Here is a 21109-nt window from a genome sequence, read left to right as displayed (position 1 = left end):
TTTCAAGATTTATAATTTAAATTTCTATAAAATATTGTGTATGGAGTTTTATAGCATAATAAATTTTGATACATACAGTTGTCCACAAAATAATAAGAGTGGGATATTTTAACCTGTTTTGGCTATTTGTCTTTAGTTTATTTAATGTTTCGTATTTTTTTGTAAAAGCCTAGCTGGTAATACAACAAACACCACATAAATTTACTTTTTCAAGTTTGTACAAAAATTATAAAAATTCTGCAAATTTTCACCAAAATTTCAAACTATTTAACCAGAATCTTTAGAAAAAATGTTGGTATGCAGTTTTGTAGCCCATTCAATTCTAGTCTGAAGAAGTGCAAGTTTCAAGCTGCTAAAAAATTCCGTTGATTTTTGAGAATTTTTTCGGTTGAAGGTGTTTCACGTTTTTTCCATACAAAGTATGTTCGACAATTTTCTTTTATATGGGGACAATGGGCTATAAAACTGCATACCAGAATTTTCTCTGAAGATTCTGATTAAAAAGTTTGATATTTTGGTGAAAATTTACAGAATTTTAATAATTTTTGTACAGAGGTTGAAATCTGAATTTATTCGTGGTTTATTGTATACCCAGCTTGACTTTTGTATAAAAATAATAAACATTAAATAAACAAAAGGCAAATAGCAAAAACTGACCAAAATAACGCACTCCTATTATTTTGTGGACCACTGTATGTATAATTCGGTGCAAGTTTGTATTCACTAAAAATCCCAATGATTCTTAGTATTATTTTTTTATTTTGGTGACGATTTTGTGAATTTCCTTCCATATAAGAAAAATAAATTTACCTAAATAGTTTATGATTTCCTTTAATGTATGAATATTTAAAATTTTACTTTTACTTGAAATTGCCTCGAGCCATGAAATTGTGTAAAGATGTGAAGAGAATATAGTGAAGTTTTGCTAAACACCGACATCGATAGTCATCAAAAACTATCGATAGAGGCGACAGTTTTTAACTATCGATAGTACCCCAACAGTTTTTATAGATAATTGTATGATCTACACTTTCGGCTCACCTATTTTTATGATGAACCCCACCATTTGGCTGAAAAATGCGAAAAAGCAATTTTTGTGACCTTGACCCTGAATAAACTTTTTTGCAGACAAGGGATCGATGGGGACTTTTAATATTTCGTTCATAATGGTGTTCGCAACATTCGTATCAATTTTCAGGTTTACGGTTAAAAAGCAATATTTGAAAATTCTACGTTCTAAAAACTTCACTGCGAGCTTCGTGAAAGTTTCAGTAGTCCTGAAAATTTCATTACGCAGTTGGTGAATTTTCCAGGGGTATTGAATTTTATACTGAATTTCAGGCCGCCTTTCCTATTGAAAATATTGCTGAAATAAGCAGCTTGATTTAATAACTGAAATTTTTCACAAAAGCATAACGTAAACTATTGAAGTCACACTTTTCCAACTTATGTCTACCATTCCATATGAACTCTCCGCTTTTTTAATTTTTATTGCATACTACATGCAAAACAAGAGACTGCACATTGGCAAAACGGAAAACCATTGTTCTGTTCAAACTCGCAACTTGTCATGTGATAAGGTATATAGTACTATAACGAATATAGAAAAATTAGAAGAAGAGAAGTTTAAATTTGGTGTTTTACCAAATTTTAGCCATCGTAATTTCACCGAACACCTTAAACAGCTTCACTTACTTCATTCTCAAAAAATAAAAAGGGACATCACATGCAAGCATCTCTACATACATACATACGTACGTACATACATCGTACATATGCGTTTGTATAAAACCTACTCATTGTTATTGCCAAGTGTCCTTTGGTTATTTTGAAACTCACTTTTCACAATTTTATGTGATTTTGTTAAAATCTGAATGGCGGAAGTTTATGTGACCATGTTTGCGACTACATTTGGGCACATTTGCAGTGCTTGGCGGAAACTTCGTCAAGGTAGACAAGAGAAACAAAGCTTCTGCCGCATTTTACCAGCCAATAGGTACAGAGCCCTATGTGCATTTCTATGTACGTATGCAAGGTAGTTACAACTTTCATAACCTCACCCCGAATTCTACTTGCCCTCTATTCCTAGGCCAGCAGTTCTTTCTGACGGAAGCAAGCGGCATACAACTCAGCCTCTTTGCTTGCTGTGTGTTTTTCTGTGAATGCCAGTGTGTAATTTATGGCGCTTGTAAGCCGTTTCGCTACCTTGTGTTTAATTTTTTCAAAAAACATTTTAGAGCATCACTCCATAATTTTATGTACGCTTCCAAAAGCCAAAAGTCAGTCGCATTTAGGAGGTTAGTTTTTCTGCGGTTCCAGCGGCGGTTTTCTGCTTTTACAACTTTCACCGCTAATAGTACATATCCATATACATACTTGAAACCAATAGTTGCTATTTATGTGTAGGAATCCACTTGAAAAAAAAATATAGCATATGTATGTATTACTATTATTTATGATTCGCAAAACTTTTAGAATTTTATTGAATGTACATCCTATTTCTGGTTTAAGTCCCAGTGAACTCGGTGGAGAAGTTTGATCAGGGCACGTGGTGATCTCCACAAAATTTTTCATTAGAGATGGCTTCGAGCTCAATAAAATGGTTAAATAATAGGATCTAAACCAAATTAGTATTGGACCACCGCTGAGGCACCTTTCCTNTTAAAATATTTACTGTGATCGTTATTAAAAGTACGGATCTATCCCTTCTCCAAGACACACATTTGCTCGAAGCCACATCTCCGGGTGAACAAACACTGCAGACATTAGTGGACTCTTATAAATAAATAAATAAATATTAATTCGGAGTGACTCAAGCTCGTACATGGGTTGCTCACGTTAGGCAGGATGAACAAACAAGGACGCAGGATGAAATATTACAAAGGTAAGACCATAGCAGGTCTTAAATTCGGCTATGCTCTTTATAACGTTTCTCATAACCAGTTACAATATTTAATTTAAGTTCCAGAAATTTCTTTCTTTACGTTATTGTTTAGTTTTTAAAGAAAATAGATCTCTTCTTTCATATATGTATTTTCTTTCGGTTAACAAGTGTTTTCCAAAACATATTCATTGCATTTATTTCTTGCACTGCACTTCTCCTATATCTATGTATGTAGCTAAGGACACTACACTCAAGCACCGCGTAATCGTTGGTGTAAAAGTTGTTTGTTAGCTTTTACTCAATTAAATTTGCAGGTAGTTAATTTCGTGGCTCCTCGTGAAAAGGACAAAGTTCTGCGCCATTTTATAACGGTTCCTTTTATTCGTGTTTGTAAGCAGGATTGAATGATGCGCGGACAAAGCTAATTATTCAACGACCAACCGCAGGAAATGTTGTGCAATTCAAAGTGTCAGGTAAAAAGTTTTTTTAGTGAGCGGCATTCACACAAGTGAATGTGGTACTAAAAGGTAGAAAAGATGAAAATTAAATTTCTGCGCACTAAATTTGACTAAAGTGAAGATTTTCCGATTTAATTACAATGTTTAGGTGGTGCATTGAAGATAGATACAAGTTTGGACGGGCTTAATTTTAATTTAACTAAATTAAATACATGTAGGATGGCTCTTCCTTGTCCGTCTTCTAACTAACTATTTGATACATTTCAAAAGATTTATAAAAATTTAATGCAATGCTTGGCCACAGATATATTCAAAAAGTGCTCATCAATAAGATTGGCTTTTCATATATGCGCACAAGTGGAAAAATTAATTCAAATTACTTGCGCCAAAATCAAAATTGTTTCTTAAAATTTTCTTTTTCGCATTGTTCCTAATTTAAGCTCGTGTCATGATTGCAAGTATGCATTTTTATCAAAAATTCTTTTTGGTTTGGGTTAGCTGGATATTTTGCTATGTATTTGCGTAATTACTTTTTCAGAATTCGCTAACCCGTTTTTTTTATTTTTGGCCGCTGTAGTCCCATTGTGCAACGTCAGGAAATTAGGCAGTACATATACAAAGAGCAGTTTGTGCAGGTTCAACAGGAGCAAATAATTCGTCTCCGCATCCGCGAAACTGCTGCGTTCTCGGCAGTCAGGCTGCTGGAGGGCGCTCCGGCACGGCCATAGTGGTATATTTGACAAGCTTATCGAATCAGGGAAACAATCATATTATATACCTCCTACCACAGATTGCAGGAAAAACTTTCAGGTGAAGTTTCCTTCTAGACGGGATTGGCATAGGGGCAGGATAGTTGAGGAGAATTCCACTGAAATCGATACTGAAGGGTCCAAAATGGACTGCGGAGTGGGTGCTGGGGTGTTCTCTGAAACACTGAATGTCTCTCCCTCGTTTCGAGCACCCAACTTTGCTAGCATCATCCAAGCGAGAATCGAAAGGCCTGTAAAGCATTAGAGAGGAACTCCGTAGGAGTACGAAGAATATACATTTTCTCAGATAGCCAAGCAGCAGTTCAGGCACTTGCCTCACCGTTAAGATAATCAAAAAGAGTCAAAGATTGCAAATGTGCGTTAAGCTCGGCGGCCGCGTCAATAGACATCACTCTCATCTGGTTTCCTGGCACTAGGAACATACACGGAAATGAGAGGGCTGATGAGTTGGCTAAGGCTGGAGCATCTTTTGATGAATCCAAAGCAGAGGCAATAAATTGTCCACTCGGACTCATCAAAAGGGAACTGCAGCATCGGCACGGATAAGAGAGAACACACTCGGTAGTTTTTCCATCCAAAACCTTGGGGAAATCTCCAAATTTACTACTAGATTCATCGGAAAATCCAAATGGTTTGATGAACAGACGGAATCATGAAAGCAGATAAAATCAAGGGTCCCAGAGAAAGCGTATCAAAATGATGCTATCAGTACTAACTGAATCCTGGCAATGTATTCAGATGAAGATTCTACCAACCAGCCAACTCTTAGGGTTAAAACAGACCGAGGTATCTATTCTCACAAGATTGGGAGTAGACTATTGTCGCAGCTGCTTTATTTTATTTAAAAACTGGGCCTTATGCATAAAAAGTGAGCTTAAGCTCAGACTCAATTTTTGCACTGAAGGGGTGAGCTCAAGCTCAAGAATTTGTACTGAAAATCGAGTCGGAGCTTAAGCTCACTTTTTATGCATGAGGCCCACTGTTTCTCTTATGCTCGTGCTTTTTTTAATGGAGATGCTGCGAAACGGAATTTTTTCGCAGCAATATAAAATTGTTTGACCAAAAAAAGATATGAGCGTTAGATATACTATATATGTACAAACAATTTATGTAAAGCGATCACAATAAGGGCAGAATTTAAAATTGTCCTTAAAAAATTGATATCTTACAAAATTTGTACGCATACAAGACCGTAAGTACTTGGTTTTAAATGTGGCTGCATTAAACGAGATTCTTTTCATTTCGAAATTGCAGCTTTGCTAACTCGATTTCCAGCCCCAATGGAGCATGCTGATTGCACGCGATACACACTTAATTTCTGTTATTTCTGCCTAAAACGCAAACATGCACATCTAAGTATGTACTAGAAATGCACCAGTGTACATTGTTTTCAAATACTTACGACAGCATATTCTTGATTTATTTCCGTCGTTTAAAAGTGCAAAATGTGGAAAATGTCGAAACAATGAAAAAAAAACACACAGCAGCAACTCGTATTTTGCAAAAACAACTCTTTCTACTGCTGTATGTATGTATGTATATACATAGTATTTTTTGTAGTATATGCTTGCATTTTTCTGCTAAATTGCGGAAACGGAAATTGAATTACGACAGTTCATGGCAACACACCGTACATTCATTCTACTTCTTACTCACCTCCTTCTAAATCTTGTCGTCGAGGTGCTGCTACTCCAGTTGCTATTGCCGAGGAAGAGATTTTTTATATTTTTCATTTTCCAAAGCAAGAAATATTTGTCATGTCAAATGCCATATTTGCATTTTGGCTACCACAACCTCAAGCGTTGAAAGTGGCGAATGGCGTTGTTGGCTTTACGCAGAACTTTGTCGCCCGTCGTTAGCTGCGCTGTGGCATATGTGGAACTCAAACCTTCGCCAAAACAGCTACCACATATGCATAAATGTTTATATACGTATTTACACATTCTTAGCTAAATATTGGGCCATATGAAAAGTGTCCGCGAATTATTTGGGTGAATTTTCGAAAAAAAAATATCGTTATTGAAAATAAATTTTAGTCAAGTGTATACACAGGTACATATATGCAAATATTGGCCATTATTATCGAGGAGCTTTTTCCACTTTTCCGGTAGCTTCATAATTCCATCAGTGTAAAACTTCTGTGACTTATCGGCGAAAAACTTGGTCAAGTAATTTTCAGCGGCTCTTTGACCGTCACACTTTTTACCATTAAGAGAGTTTTGCATACAACAAAACAAATGGAAGTGAGACGGTGCACGGTCCAAACTATACGAGTCATCAAAGATGTGTGTGGCCCAGCATTGTCATGATGGAACACAACTTCCTTTCTATTGTCCGATTCTGATCGCTCTTTCCTAATTTTTGCATTCAAATGATCGGGTTGTACACTTTTGAGGACGGAACTGATCGTTAGCAGTTCATTATGTACAAGTCCCTTTCAACCCCAGTCTAGGGCCCCTAAATATCGCAGTCGCTTGTGGAGCCTTTCCGCCACCGGGCCGCTTCGGGTAGTAACGGTGGCCTTACCATGGCAAGGGGCGCTACCTTGATGGACGATTTATTCCTCACACGAATTTTTGACCACTAGGTCTGCCTTGTTTGATAGGTGCTCGTAAGACCAAGACGAATACAAACACAAAAATGAAAAAAACAAACAAGGGGAAGGAGAAGAAGGAGGAAGAGGAAAGGAAGTGGCTCGCTTGAGTTCCTAGCGGAAAAGCGAAGAACTATTCCGATAGCGATGAGAGCAGCGCGGTCCCGTGGTTTCGGCAGTATGTAAAAAGGCGCGAAATAGAGAGTGGAAGAAAGCTCTATCGCAGTACAAAACGGCGTAGCGAAGCGTAGTTGACCCAACGAATCGTGAGAACGAGCGCTTAGCGTAGGCGAGGAAGACGTTTAGGTAAGGTACCGCGAAGTTTTATGGCGAATGCTATACTGCGAAAACCAGAAGTACGCCAATAGCATAGATGAGAAGGACGCTAGGGGAGATTTTAAAAAGCAGCGCTCCGTGAAAAATGAGAAACCGGCCAGCAAGCGGCAAAAAAGCGCCGCGCACGGCAATAAATTGCTTCACAAGGCCGCAAAGCGAGAACCGACCGTCCACTTCACGGGCGGCTATGAAAGGGAGCAGCGGGTAAGCTGAGAAAGCCGAAGATATAGTTGAGATGCCACACTCTTCCGTAAGGTTAAATGACCGCCTGACCGTCTCGTCTCAAGTAGCACACTGGTGTATAACTTGTTACAATATAATCAGATTTGTACCAAAATTCATAAATTTACATCAAGTTATACACCAATGTGCTACATGAGGTTGCTGGATCGTAGTGATCCTTATGGACAGATGATCACTGAAAAAGTGGAAATCTGTTGAGGCTCATGATCAGGCGGATGAACGGCAAAGCCATGCCGTAATTTTATGGTGCGGGCTGGTTTAAGAGGCTCAAACTCGTTGAATACAACGGCCGTGCAACACTGTTATGACTAAAGGGAGTGACTTCGAACCTCCAAGGGCGAGGTGACAGCACACGCCTAGAGGTCGTGGACGCAGCTCTGATCCCCACGATTCCGAAGGCGAGGATATGGAGCCCGTGTGTGGTGAAGTCGTAAGACGCCCGCGCTTGTTGCAGGCACAAAACCTGAACATGCCGACACGGATTTGGAAGGAACTTCACATATCTCAGCCGGCGGAGGAGGGTCAGAACTTCATTCGCCAAATCAAATAAAATCAATAAAAAGATTTGCTCACAAACAAATAATCAAAACAAAAAATTATTTACATTCCAAATTATACAATCTCATACATTTCGTGGAATGGGCATCAAAACCACATAGTGACAAAAATCCGCAGACACTTTTCGTATGGCCCAATATATTGGATGTATGTACAGTAACTCATACAAATGACCACGTGATGATTTTTTTTTTAATATTCGTAATGTTTTTCGGGCTAAATTTTTTTGTTATTTTTTTATACCAATACCATCCAAGCTTTAACCAAAACCATATAAATCGCAGTTTCACACTTTATAGAAAATTTAAGAAAATTCAACAAATGTGCATCCAATATTTAACTTTTTAATCTGAATCTTTAGAGCATTTTTAGGTATGCAGCTTTATAGCCCATACAATTTTAGTCCAATGAAGTACAAGTTTCTACGGGCTAAAAAATCGCGCTGATTTTTGAGAATTTTTTTTGGAGACTGCTTCTGCGATTTTTTTCTATAACAAATGCCATTTACAAAAACAGGCGTTGATTTTTGGAAATGTTGTTGCTAACGGTCTACCGCACTTTATTTACTAAAAAGTTCTTGATTATATTGAAAAAAGTGGAAAAATGCGCCACAAAAAAATTCTCAAAAAATTAACCGGATTTTTAGCGGCTTGAAACTAGCACTTCATAAAAGTAAAATTGTATGGGCTTTAAAACTGCATACCCAAAAATGTTCTAAAAATTCAGATTAAAAAGTTTAAATTTTGATGAATTTTGATTTATTGAATTTTCATGATCCTAAATTTTTTATAAAATTTGAAACTTAGATTTATATGGTCTGGTTAAAGGTTGGACGGTAATTTTATAGAAAAATGACAAAAACAAATTTAGCCCGAAAAACATTACGAATATATAAGAAAAATCAACACGTGGTCATTTGTTTGAGTTACTGTATATATTAGTTCTAGTCTTAGCGCTTCTCGACCGCCTTTTACGCCAGCACTTCATACGTTAATACACTTTTTCGAAAGTTGTTTGTTTCCACTGCTGGTGTTGCTCCTGTTTTGCAACACATGCCGTTTATCATGTTTTGTCGCAAATAAATATTCAAAATATTCCTTTCCACCACATTCAAGTGTATTGAGCTGGTACGAATTCAATATTCTCGTGTCCTGCCTTGCCTGACTCTTCTCCACTTGCGCGAATTCCCCGTAAGTTGCGTATACGCACTGTAGAAAGGTTACCTAGTATACATTGAATGTACGCAAAGTGCCGCTTATCACTGCTGATGATATATGATCACCTAAAACCTTCCACCTACATTATTCGCATACAGTTGTTTATGCACTCTACATATGTACGTACATATGTATGTATGTACGTTAAATATGTGTCAAGCCTCGCGTATGTTATGTTAATGCAGTGACATCGTTGATGTCTCCATAGCTGTTAATGGTGGTGGCTGAAATGGTTATGCTGCTGTCTGGGAGGTTGTCATCAGCCAGCCAGTTACATACATATGTATGTACGTAAATATGTGTGTATATACGACGTACGGATTGTAATTTTGTTAAGTGGTCATTCCTCATTTTAATGTTCATAATTTCGTAATGGACATTTTTCGAAACTTTTTCGCCGCCAAATGAGATGAGGCATGTGTGTGTTTCCATCAGTTGACCAAGATTTGGGTCAGCCTAATTTGCGTGCGAACATAATGTGTCACGCTTACAAACATTTGTACATATGTATGCATGTGTTTTAAGTAGAAACTTTGAAATTACTTGAAAATGCATTAGCCTCAGCATCTTTTAATTCCGCATATGTATGTATGTAGTTATATAACATTTTTAATCCTTAAACATAAATCCAATTGCCTAGCTTTTTAACGGACACTTTGAAGTAAACCGAGGAAAAAAACTCAGTGCTTCATAAAAACATATGCAATTTATTCATTCGAATATTGCTGCACATGTAAAACCGTTCGCTGAATCTAACGTTGTTGGCTCTCTAATAGGAAACCAAGCAGATAAGATCGGCGTGCATTTCTGAAGAGGTTGCAGAAGCTGTAAGAACTACGAAGAGGAGGAAAAGGTCTCACATCTCCTGTGACAATGTACCGCACTGTGTAAAGGCACGTAGCGGCATTTGGGATCACCGTTCCTGGTTGACCTTAGTGACGTATGGTGCTTTTGAGACTAATTAGTAACATGCAATGGTTCAGCAGGGGAGATAATTGAATGCTTTCAGACTGAGGTAACATAATAGGCTTTCTATCTATGGCCTAAGTGTGCTACTACGGGGGGCTGCCGGTCGCTGAGTCCAACCACATTGACTACATGTTTTTCGGTCAGCCTCAGAAAAGATTATGCACACTAAGGTACTAAATCTGTGACATTTTGATAAAACAACTAAAGCGTATTTCTGGTCCAATTTCGTTCATGTTTAGAACATATATTAGTGACAAGGAAATAAGTAATTCCACAAAAATTTCAGTCAGTAGCAGCCGCGGGGTTATGTCCATATTTTTAAAACCCGCATCCATGGTCCGATTTAGTATGTTTTTGAATATTTGAAAAACGAATAAATGAATGAATTATTTACATGAAAAGGAATGATTCCACAAAAAATTTGCAGACAGATGGCGCTCCGCCCTGTATGGGAACTTCTAACGCAGCCTAGCACTTCCAAGGCCTTTTTGAAGTGAAACTTCTTTAGCGGCGATTGGTTGGTTGGGAGTAAATTGGCAAATTCAGCGGAAATCGCACACGGAAATGGTTGGGGCTGAAACAAGTACTTCTTGTGTGTATGCAACGGAAATGATGCAACGGAAATGGTGCAACGGAAATGGTTGGGGCTGAAACAAGTGCTTCTTGTGTGTATGCATATGGTATTAATTTGACAAAAATTTGCTAATAAAAGGTTAAAAAATAACACTTAGAAAAAGACCAATACAAGAATGAAAGTAAAGGTGACTATGTACATAAATGAAGAAAAAGATAAAGGCAAAGGTAAAAATAAAAACAAAGATGCGTAAAGATAAAGGCAAAAATGAAGATAAAGGTAAATTTAAACACTTTACTTATATATATAAAGGCACATGTGCAGGGGAATATGTAGCTAAAAAAATGATGAACATAAAAGTAAAGACAAAGAGGAGGATGAGGATACCGATAAAAGCAAAGATGAAGATAGGGGAAGAAAGATTAAAATAGAGGTAATTAAAGATCAAAGGATATAGAGAGAGACACAGAGACTCAATCTGGGAACTATTTTGGGATTTTACAGATTGTCGGGATCCTCGAGACTTATCGATAAAATAATCGATATTTTATTCGGTTTTGTTATCGGTATTTACCGATGTTTATATCGATATTCATCCATTTTGTTATCGATAATTATCGATTTTGTTATCGATTCTTATCGATTTTGTTATCGATATTTATCGACTTTGTTAGCGATATTTATCAATTTTGTTATCGATTTTGTTATCAAGATTTATCGATTTTGTTATCGATATTTATCGATTTTGTTATCGATATTTATCGATTTGCTTATCGATATTTATCGGGTTTGTTATCGATATTTATCGATTTTGTTATAGATATTTTTATCGATTTTCTAATCGATTGAAACTTTTATAGAATTTGTCAGCGATTTTGTTATCGATATTTTGATGGACGTTATAATCGATTTTGCTATCGATAGAGTATAAAGATAAAAATGAAGATAATGGAAAAACAGAATAACATGAATGTTATTAAAACGAACAGTGGTAGAGATCGGGATCTACATTGATAGAAAAAAGCGTAAAAATATAACCTTAAGCAAAAGCAGATGTGTGTATGTATAGATAGATAAGTAACGTAGGTTTCACTTCTACAGTGTGGCCCAGGCGCTCTTACTTTTTTGTTCTACATTTCAAATGGATTCTCACCAAAGGGTTCCCGACCATGAAATACTGTGGTAGCTCCTTGTTTCGCTACGCTGTCAGTCTTCTCATTGCCATCATGTCCTCTATGCCGTGGTACCCACGAATTTTTGGCTCCAAGAACATGTAGTACATTGAAGCAATCATATACCAGCAGAGAATTTGTTTTGTAGGACTTCAGTGGCAGCAATCATATATAGTCCTCGTTCTTTATTTTCGTTGATTTATGAACCATGCGTAGACCACGAGTCTATGGACATGCTCTCTATAAATCACTCATAATGCCCGTGCTGGTATACGGCGCTGAAGCATGGACAATGGCAACATTCGATGAGGTGGCTCTTGGACAGTATTGGCTCTAATCGATTGATTTTTTAATCAATTAGTTAATTCGATTAAATTCAATCCGATTACAGTTAATCATGATTAATTTTAATCGTAACCGCGATTAAAAAAATTAATTTGTAATCATTAACCCTTAATTTTATTAAGTAGGTTTGGTGATTAATTAATTTATGCTGGAATTTTACTGCGAACACAAGCCCAGTTAATCGGGTATGGCAAAGTCCGTTTTCCTCATAAATCTAGGCAATTTGGTGTGCATTTTCATTAAGATCTATTTTAACAGACGCTAAGCAAACTAGGTTTTAATATCCCTCTGAACATGTGCGATGTGTTATGAAAATTCCCAATTTATGTATTACTAATAATAATTATTATAATTTTTTTATATATATTATGCGTTTTTTGTAAGCGTGAAACACAAAAAAATAACTATAATCCGTGCTTGGTTTCAAATTCGGACAAAGTAGACCACTTGAATCAGATTTTTTTTTTTCTTGGATTAATGATTAAAATTAATTAATCGTAACCACAACCGACGATTAACGATTAAAAAAGAAATTATCATTAATCGTATGGATGATTACGATTAATTAATTTTAATCGTTAATCTCGATTAACATTATAATCGTTAATCAGATTAACATTTTGTCAACACTGCTCTTGGAGTATTCGAGAGAAAAATGTTGGGGAATATTTACGGGCCTTTACGCGTTGGCGAGGGCGAGTATCGCGGACGATGGAACCGTGAGCTGTATAAGCTTTACAACGACATGGGCAAAGAGCAAGGAATTAAAATACAGCGATTGCCCTGAAAGCATTAAGCTCGACACCCACTTGTGGTACCAAAGAAAAAAGGAAGGCCTCCTTTGCAATGGAAATACCAAGTGGAGAAGGACTTGGCTTCACTTGGCATTATTTACAAGTGGTGCCAGTTGGCACAAAACAGAAATGGCTAGCGTGCTTTATTGTAAGAAGTAGAATAATCTATTCCATCAACACGCAACATTCGATATAAAGATATGGTCAAAATTTATTCTCTCTAGAAAATTCGGATAAATCATAGGCGATGCAAATGAGTAATCATAAGCAATTGTTATTGTGAAAACTTGCAAATGCTTTCGATAACGTACAGATTTTCCAATAAATATTGACACTATTTTGTGACAAACCCACCTAAATTACGCATGCAGAGTAGTTGAAACTGATTTGCCTTCTTCGTTGCACCCGAACTGGAGCTGACAGCAACGACACGAAACACACACACAAACATACTTGCTCATGCTGTGCTTCCGCAAAAACTGCGATTGTAATAAAAAATCCAAATTATGCAAATTTTTATTATTTGATTATGCAAATGTCTACGCTTGACGACCCTTGGCATAAGGACATGCTAACTGCGCGAACTTTTGCTGTTCCGTTACGAGTAAAATTTTTCGCGGCTGTGTGCGCTCCACTTGTCGCCTGCGGAAGTGTGGTTAGCCAACAGTAGTATTGGCGCAAGTCTTTCCACAGCCCCACCCAACTCAACTCAGTGCTCGAGCTCATTGTCGTTTTAAGTGAATTTTGCGTACAATTTTATGAATATTTACGATTGTTTTGTTTCCTTGTGAGTTTCCAGTTCCAAAAGTTATTTAGTTTGATTTCTTTTTTTTTTGGTTTAAATTTTTTGTTTCGCTGGTCCTCGTCGTTCGTCGTGTTTTTGTCCTGCTTTACGCGCCAACTAATGTCCTCGCGAGCAGACGTTACTGTTGTACGTATGATTTGCAGCTAAAATTATCATATGTGAAAGGATATTTGAAATCTGTTTGTAACCCTTCGAGCGTATTTCAGCTTTGCACGCTTCATTTCGCACGCGATTTAAAGCTTTTACGCAAAATATTGTAAAAATCACTTGTAGCGAAAGTGTGTGGCAGTGGTTGGCGGAAGAGTTTAAGTTCTGGCATCTTGTTTTCTTTTTTTCTTTTTTTTTTTGTGATTGCATACGTAGTACGTACATATTTGTATATAATTTTCTTATAGCTAAATCTTCATAAGTATCTTCCTTGTATTTTAAATATTTAAAAATGCTTTACACACGAATTTGGGTATGTGAAGTCATCGGTACGCCGTTTTCTCCCGTTTCCTTCTGCTCATTTGTTCCCATCATGTATTCCGTCTTTGCACACTTTGTTTTCCTTTGTACATTTGGCACGTAGTTTTCACTTAAATTTTCTTTTAAGCAGTTATCAGTGCGACCGTCTTACAGTTTAATTTAGAGACATACAATCCTGCGCTATATTTCAAGCGAGCCAAATGAGGTTGAATAATTACTGCAACGTGCCAGGTATATTAATTGTATAAGTTTCTAGTTTATTTATTTAAATTAAAAGTAGAGTTTTTTATTTACTTACCCGTACAGGTAATATCGACGCCACGATTTTATATTAGTAAACATTATGCGTGCTCGCATCTCCGCCCGCAGCAACAGTCGAAAGATATTTTCAACGCAAATTAAGTAAGTAAATACAAGGCTTTTTAAGCCTTTATACATTCAGTAAAATTCGCTCAAATGAAAAATAAATGAATTTAAACAAATTTCTAGCCCATTTAAAATTTCCTACAAAGCAAGGTAGTCTAGGTAAAATCAGAACAATTGACAAGCGTAGTTGGAAGAAGTGCCGCGTACGCTAAGAACCGGAGGATCAAAAGTTTTTAAACAAGTAAAGAAGTCTAAGTTCTGGCGAAACCTTTGGGGGACTAGACACTTAGAGCATGGGTTGATCATAAACCAAATGCAATTAAGTAGGTCGACAGACTATATGGTAGGCAATTTGGACTTCACGGTTAAACGGCAAGTGTTATTCCCATCCAGATGGGACTGGAGAAGAGACCGACGGATCCAAGATGGATTGCGGTGTACGAGCGAAAGTCAAGAATCATAGAATACAAGATTGCGCCAATCGAGCTGAGAGCAACTGCCCGTGACGTCAATAAATACCAGAATGAGAGAGCAAGACGAACTCGACAAGAAAAAGAGGAAGCATCGGACAAAAGGCAGTATTGCCAAGTTTTGAATTTGAAAAAGCACCAAATATTTATTGGTGTATTTTATAGACTTTAATATGCATACATAATTTTATTGTAATGATTCCGATTCAAATTAATAAAAATCGATGTGTCTTGCACGACGGTTGATTTCTTCTGGCATGATTGAAGGTGCTGCCACATATTTTGTTGTCGCTTATGATTGTCACTGTGCCATGATTTTGTTTAAATTTTTGTAAAGTTGCTTACCACACTTACGATTGCTATAAATTTTGCTTCCATTTTTTTAAGATTTTCTAATTTGGTGTCTTCAAACTAAAAACAAACGCACAAAAAACGCGCCAAGCACCAAACTCAAAAATTTTCGCGTTTTGAATACCCACTAAATTTGGTGCGAAAAGCGTGAAGTTGGCAACAGGGAATGTAAACAAAAGTATTTTATGACGTCAGCGATTAGGTGGATGCTGTCAAATCGACGAAGAGAGGGTTAGCGGTCCGCGAATGGCGCGACCTTTATTTTCTGGATCGTGAGCGAGAGTCTACTCCGAGGAACTTGATGTGGCTCTGTCTCTACGGTTGGGAAATGATGCAAGCATTTTTCAAGCGGAAGTTCTAGGGATCCTAGAAGCCTGTCCCAAAGAGTAAAGAAACAATATATTGTGGCGGCCAGGCGGTGCTATTGGCAATAGTGTCACCGGTTAGAGCCCAGTGTCTTAGTCAACTACCGTCTATTTTGTCTGGGTTCCCGTACATAGGAACATAGAAGGCCATGAGAAGGCAGATGAGCTGGCGAAGGCAGTAGCCGATTTGGATGAATATCATGCAGTGGCACTCGGTTTCCCCCTTGGAATAGTCCAAAGAGAGATTACTAAACATTTCCTTGAACTGGCTAGATATACATTCTTGTAAGATATCGAAAAAATTATGGCCTGACTATAACAGGAAGAAGATCTTGGAACTGATCAGAATTATAGCAACCATCATCGGCCCATAGGCGAACATGCGACAAAAATAGGTCTACCCCATAAAATGATTTGACGCAGCTGTCAACTAGACAAGAGCGAAGAAGTGTCCAACATTAGGTTTTCCTGGTAGCACCACTAACGGACCTATCAGGAACTACCATAAGCGAAATCGGTAGATTTATAAGAGAATCAAAATGGTTCGACCTAGCAACATAGAATGTGCCTAGACAAAATATCCTCCGCGAGAAGTGCATCAAAATAGCGCAACAATACGCTAATTGTGTCCTAGGAAGCGTCTAAGAAGCACTACAACCAACCAACAACCCGACGCACGTATTAAATATGATTTTTTCAAATTCCTGAAAACATATTAAGCTCTAATCGTTTTACCTCTATTTCAAATTTCGTTAATATGTTCAAGTAGACTTATTGAGATAAACTTATATATGTAGCCATAAGTGGGCGATAGCACGCCCATTTTCCAAATTCCATAATAACCGTATTTCTTTTTAAGAGATTATTGTGAGTAAATTTGCGTTTTAAGTTTCGAAGTTTCCGCATTTATGAAATTGAGCTTAATTAAAGAGCGATTTACAACAGTTTTCAACATATTGCATTTCTGTGTCAAGTACAATAATTATACCAAGTTTGGTACAAATTGATAGAACGTTTATTGAGACACACATATATATGTATGTGGTCATAAGTGGGCGGTTTCCACAAAATTGTTATAATCGCATTTCTTGCTAAAGAATTATTCCAAACATCAATTTTGATATATTAACTTCGGTAGTTCCTGATTTATCGCAGATTTCGTGTTTCTCTAAATTACCGTTAGATGAGAGGTGGTTATAGGGCGATTTTAAAATTGTTGTAGTGAACCCACATCTTAATTTCAAAAGCCTACATTCTACTCCAAATTGTAGTTAGAGTTATAAGCGATCCGAGTGCAATATCTCATCTAAATCCGCGCAACTGTTTCTGTCTCGCAAAATTACGGTTTTTAATTTCGTCAAATTTCAAATAACCCGGTACCGATTAAAAAGTTTTATCTTCAAAGATATAACACCCCTGATGGAAGCAAGTGATTTTTTTTTTAAATCAACTAATTTAAAACAAATGTAATGGGTAAATGTTTCGAATTTTGATACTCTTTTTACTCAAAAAAGCAATTTGTGTCTTGGAAGTATGAACAAGCATCTGTGAAGTGCAGAACTAAAGAGTATTCAAAAGAAACATACTATCTTTGAAGTTGTGTAAACCAAATGCATTTTGAAGTAGTTGAAATTAAATGCAGTTGGTGCGGACTTCATTTAACGTAACTTATCCTTGAGATCTCTCCAACTAGCCCAAAAAGTCATAGCCAGTTTTGTGAGAAAGTCCCACTTAGGGATGTTGCGATACAAGTAAATACAAGTAGGTACTCGATACTTTCATCTTGAAACCAAGTACTTTTGGCATCGATACTTTCACCAAATACAATAAGTAGGTATCGGATGTAAGTACTTGGTATCGGCAAAAAGTACTCATACATAAACTCCTATCGCTTGTAAAGCAAAAGTACGAATGCCAAAATATAAGGTAGAGCAATAAGTGAGAGCACAATATTCGATCAACTCAAAGCCATTTGAGCAACAGAGCAAACAAAATTTACCGTTGCTATTGTGGTTTGCCATACCTCATTTCATTTGAATTTCATTTTCTTGGTGGTGTTGCTTCAACTGAAAGTTAAGCTTGTAGAAACAGTTCGTAAACAAATCTTTAATACAAATGTATTTGTCTTTTTATTATTTGTTTGCTTGACGATTGTTAAATCGTTTGGATAGAGAGACATCATTTTGGACATGTTTTAATTGGATCGTCATGGTCAACCTAAAATTTTTGAGTAAAAGTAGCAAGCTAGCTGGCGGAAAATGAGTAAATAAAAGTACATACTCGATACTTTTTGGTTGGTATCGGCTTGGTATCGATGCCTTTTCAGAAAAATACTTCCAAGTATAAGAATCGATACTAAAGGTTATTTCCACATCCCTAGTCTCACTAAGTTAAACTTAGTTTCATTAAGTTTACAGTTTAACTCAAGTACAAATAAATTCTTAAATTATATTCCACATTTTTTAAAGTACACCCCGCGATAAAATTTTACGGTCAGGTCACCCAGTTTGAGCTATATGTTTCATTGTTTTCAAATTAATTTTAATATTTTTTTTTTTTATGAAAGTATAGCTCATTGAAGAAAACGGTCAACAACGGTGTTGCGCATTTTCTTCCATATAAAATAAAATGCCAACATCCCTTAAATGGAAGAAGGTGCGCAACACCATCAACAAAAAAAAGCCAAAAATCAATGGTATTTTTTAGACATTTTAAACTAGCACCTTTTAATGAATGAATGGCATTCAAAAATGCTTACCTAAAAAATTTCTACAAATTCTGAATAAAAAGTGTGAAATTTTGATGAAAACTTGTTGATTTTTTTCAATCTTTGAACTTGTGATTTATTTCGTTTCGTTAGACAATGACATATACTTTTATAAAAAAATAAATTTAAATTAATTAGAAAAAGTATAAAAAGAGCCCAACCCAGGTAACCGTATAATTTTGTCGCGGATGTACATATATTAAAATATGAAGAAAATAGCGACAAAAAATTACTACAGAAGATAGATCAGTTTATGGAAAATAAATCATATAAAATGAGATCAGTAACACTAAAATGAAAGTCCACAATAGAAATTTTTAGTTTCAATGCATGAAATTTACGTAACATTTTTTACTTTCAACCCCCGAATTATTCAATTACTTAATTTTCTGCAGGATCGTCATTAGGTCAACTGCATTTCCAAAGATTTTTTCAAAATAAATAGCGATGAGGGATATTTCACCCACCAGTGTTAAACAAAAATTACAATCACCACAACGCTGAACACTAATATTGCCATTCACAACCACGTTTACTTTCAAAATTACAATTCAGAATTTCGTTTTGCTGGCAGAGATTTCAATATTCTGTACAAAAAGTATTTTTGATGTTGAAATTGTACTTAAAATCGGTAAATTGGACTTTTGTACTTTTTAAAACTAATCGTACTGAAAAAAGTACAAGTGTACTTAAAATATCAACACTGGTGCGAGTCCCAACAGAGGCAACATGTGAAAATGATACTAATTTGTTTGTGTCTTTTAAATATGAAAAAGCATCTGTGAATACATACTGACTTTGAAGATGTTTAAGCCAAATGCATTTTAAAGTAGTTGAAAATACATGCAGGAAAAGGCAAATGACTGCTTCTTAGGACATCGCCATGTTAAATAAATGAGTTCTTTGCAGGTAAAATAGTGAGAATTTCAATTATTTATCATTGAAAATAAACTGAAACTAATTAAATTACCTGCAGGGAGGAGACTCAAACTATACCTAAATACTGAATTTTATAAAAATTAATGCAAACGGAATTCGTTAAATGATGTTGTCTCTCTAGAATATCGTTTCGGACCACTGGCGCCCGTAGTCTCTGAAGAAGAACAAGTAAAAAAAAAGAATTATCGAAATCGGTTGGCGTGGTCCAAAGTTATGCGGTAACATACATAAACAAAATTCCGACGAACTGATAACCTCCTCCTTTTTTGGAAGTCGGTTAAAAACCACAAAAGGGGGCTGTAAAACGACGTAGTTCAGCGAAAGAAGTACGTTTATAACTAAACTAGCAACCCGCCCGGCTTCGCACGGAAATAAAATATAAGGCCTATGTCACTCACTGAAAAAATGATTAAAATCGATCCCGTAGTTTTGATTTATTCATTACTGCCCGTGGCCCGCACGCGTTACATTTGGAGTAAAACAATTCCCCTTTCTTTATACCATGAAGATTTCCTGCTATCTTTGGAATATCTAACGCGCGCTCCGAATCAATAAAAAGTATTCAAAAACTGTATTTTAATTATGTGCGATTTATTAATATAGAACGTGAACAGAGCCGTTTATTTCGCTGAAAAAACACTCACAACTAAAAATTTTTCAAATTCAATGCAATGGAATTCAGTACGGCAATAAAGACATGAATTGAAAATACATACATACATACATACATACGTCCGAAATTTAATTATGCGAGAGATTCGTACATATGTACTTACATACATACGTACCGAGTTCTTTCACCATACGATCTAATTCAACATGAATGAGGTGGGGTGAGATTCCCGCATAACTTCTAATGTTTCATTCGGTTGACAGCGAACAAACACACAAACAGCTTTTTTTGGAAAAAGTGCTGCTTTTGTTTAAACAATTTTGGTTAAATAAGATATGAATCAACTATTTTTTTTGATGCAGAACGAAAGTAAATATTTCAAAGTTTAACTTCAAGTAAGTTTCATTTTAATCGGTGGATTCTTTTATGATTTATGGCTGTGTAAACAAAAAATTTATGGGTTTTTACCACATTTTGTCCGATTGCCACGCCCCCTTTATATATTTCTTCACATTATAATGACATAAACCTTCCTCTTCAACCAATCTATCTACTAAAAAACCGCATCAAAATCCGTTGCTTAGTTTTCAAGATTTAAGCATTTAAGGGGACATAGGGACAGAAAAAGTGACTTTGTTTTATAATATGTAGTGATTAAACTTTGTATTTATAGCAATAAAATTGTATAGACACCTTTTTGTCGAGTGGCCTCTAAACAAAATCTTTAATATTTATGTACTAGGGATGGGTAAATTCGATATTCGAATTTTAGCTCCAAAATGGCGAATTTTTGAAATCGAACTTTGTGTTGCTAAAATTCGAATAAAATCGAATTTTTCTAGAAAAAATCGAATTTCATCTTTATTTCCAAAAAAAATCAACTCTTCAACTTTCTTCTTTCTGACTAAATTTGCCAACACTGCGTGTGGCACTCCATTTGTCTTAGGGATGCAAGTAAAAAAATACATGTTTTTCGATCTGATGCATCGGGACAAAAAATCTGTGCCAAAAAGGAACTGTTATTCCAAACTCAAATTTAACAAATTTTTTGT

This window comes from Rhagoletis zephyria, unplaced genomic scaffold, assembly GCF_001687245.7.
Source record: "Rhagoletis zephyria isolate East Lansing unplaced genomic scaffold, Rhagoletis_zephyria_1.1 Rzeph_scaffold_02268, whole genome shotgun sequence".
Taxonomy (NCBI): domain Eukaryota; kingdom Metazoa; phylum Arthropoda; class Insecta; order Diptera; family Tephritidae; genus Rhagoletis; species Rhagoletis zephyria.
The sequence above is the reverse complement of the archived record's forward strand: the minus strand, read 5'-3'. Positions refer to the sequence as shown.